Here is a 2500-nt window from a genome sequence, read left to right as displayed (position 1 = left end):
AGCACGCCGGGAGGCGCCCCCTCACCGGCCGGGGACGGTCCCACCCAGCCACCGCCGCGTATCGCTTCACACCCAGATGCCGTTCAGTTTCGTCGGCATGGTGGGTATCGCTGGAACAACCGGTTCGTACCTCAACCTATCGTCGCCATCACCGATTCACCCCTAGCGAGAACAACCGCACCACAACAGGTTACCATTTGTTCATTTGCGTAACTTCACCAGAAAACGCAGGCGTCCATCGCCATTTGCAACTTCAACGATTATTGCATGCCTGTGTCAGGTGTCACGCCACACTACGTCTGCCCACATACACGCAACAAAATGTGCACGCCTAGACAATACGTGGAAGGTGGCCCCCGTACGTATGCGATGTCCATTGCTCGAACGACTGTCAACCGGCCTCTGTAGCATGTCGCAGATATGGAACGCGGTGCACCATGCCATCACGGTGTGTGAGGAGAGACGACTAGGTCCGAATACATCAACAGACAGCTCATGCTGATCGCCATCCACGGCGTCCGTTCCTCCCACACGTCTCTATGGCGTACCACACTGCAATCCAGCTCTCATAGGGAGACGACACGTAGCTGCGTGCACAATATTTGCACTGTATGGTCCGCCGTTTTTGGGCGCAGTCGTTGTACGGTCACACATGTGCCACGATGTATCATTCGGTACATAAGGACGAATGTGCAGTACAGATTGTGGTTTACGCGTACGACATTAGCGGACGGTTGACACAGGCCGCACCACAACGTAGCCTGAGTACGTCGCATGCGAAGGGCATTGAACATGCAAACTTCTCACCAACCAGCTTGCGAAGGCAGGGGGGCAAGGTGGGGACGTGGGGAGGGGCGGCATGTACGTCCTGCTGCCATCCACATTACAGTGTACAGCAGGAGCATGTGGAAAGTCAGCAAGACTTGCAAGGTGTTTAACATGAAGCGATACACAGGGGAGCGGGCAGTGCGAGTAGCGAACTATATTGCGAGGGTTGCGGGTGGGCAACACTACACTAATTGAACGAGTCGTATAACAATTACAGAGCAGGTTTAGGCGACAACATGGGTTACGTTAGGGGACAACGTGGGTTACGTTAGGGGACAACGTGGGTTACTTTAGGGGACAACGTGGGTTAGGTTAAGGCACAACGTGGGTTAGGTTAAGGCACAACGTGGGTTAGGTTAAGGCACAACGTGGGTTAGGTTAAGGCACAACGTGGGTTAGGTTAAGGCACAACGTGGGTTAGGTTAAGGCACAACGTGGGTTAGGTTAAGGCACAACATGGGTTAGGTTAAGGCACAACATGGGTTAGGTTAAGGCACAACATGGGTTAGGTTAAGGCACAACGTGGGTTAGGTTAAGGCACAACGTGGGTTAGGTTAAGGCACAACATGGGTTAGGTTAAGGCACAACATGGGTTAGGTTAAGGCACAACATGGGTTAGGTTAAGGCACAACATGGGTTAGGTTAAGGCACAACATGGGTTAGGTTAAGGCACAACATGGGTTAGGTTAAGGCACAACATGGGTTAGGTTAAGGCACAACATGGGTTAGGTTAAGGTACAACATGGGTTAGGTTAAGGTACAACATGGGTTAGGTTAAGGTACAACATGGGTTAGGTTAAGGTACAACATGGGTTAGGTTAAGGTACAACATGGGTTAGGTTAAGGTACAACATGGGTTAGGTTAAGGTACAACATGGGTTAGGTTAAGGTACAACATGGGTTAGGTTAAGGTACAACATGGGTTAGGTTAAGGTACAACATAGGTTAGGTTAAGGTACAACATAGGTTAGGTTAAGGTACAACATAGGTTAGGTTAAGGTACAACATAGGTTAGGTTAAGGTACAACATAGGTTAGGTTAAGGTACAACATAGGTTAGGTTAAGGTACAACATAGGTTAGGTTAAGGTACAACATAGGTTAGGTTAAGGTACAACATGGGTTAGGTTAAGGTACAACATAGGTTAGGTTAGGTTAGGTTAGGTTACACGTTGTTGTAAGGAAAGGTGTAGGGGGGGGGGGCGGGGGCGGCAGGTTCGTTGATAGTGATTATAGTAAGTGAATGCTTGTGACATGATCAGATTTGTCACGTCAGGATGCACCTTTGGCTTATTAGAGGCGGCGCTCCAATTCTATGCTTGTGTGAGACCTGTGTCTTTGACTCATGTCATTGTTTGTGCGCTGTGACAGGAGGTACTATTGTGATGTTGGGTGCACCGTTGTATAGGACATGTGTGGGTGTTGGTGCCTGGTCTGCGCAATGGTGGATGTCGAAAGGCTGGGATATTGTATTTTCCGCATGGACCTCCTGGTCTGGTTGTGATAGTGTGGATTGTGTAATGTGGCGGAGAAGATGCACTGGATGTTGTTCCATGCTGGTGCTTACATATTGTATGTGCGCCTGTTAGAAGCAGAGAGTGGTGCGTGATCAGAGTGTCTGGCTGACGTGTGGTTCCCATTGTGGGCAGACTCTTTCAGCATGTATACGGACAG

This window comes from Schistocerca piceifrons, unplaced genomic scaffold (assembly GCF_021461385.2).
Source record: "Schistocerca piceifrons isolate TAMUIC-IGC-003096 unplaced genomic scaffold, iqSchPice1.1 HiC_scaffold_222, whole genome shotgun sequence".
In the NCBI taxonomy this organism is placed as follows: Eukaryota; Metazoa; Arthropoda; class Insecta; order Orthoptera; family Acrididae; genus Schistocerca; species Schistocerca piceifrons.
This window is presented reverse-complemented; position numbering follows the sequence as displayed.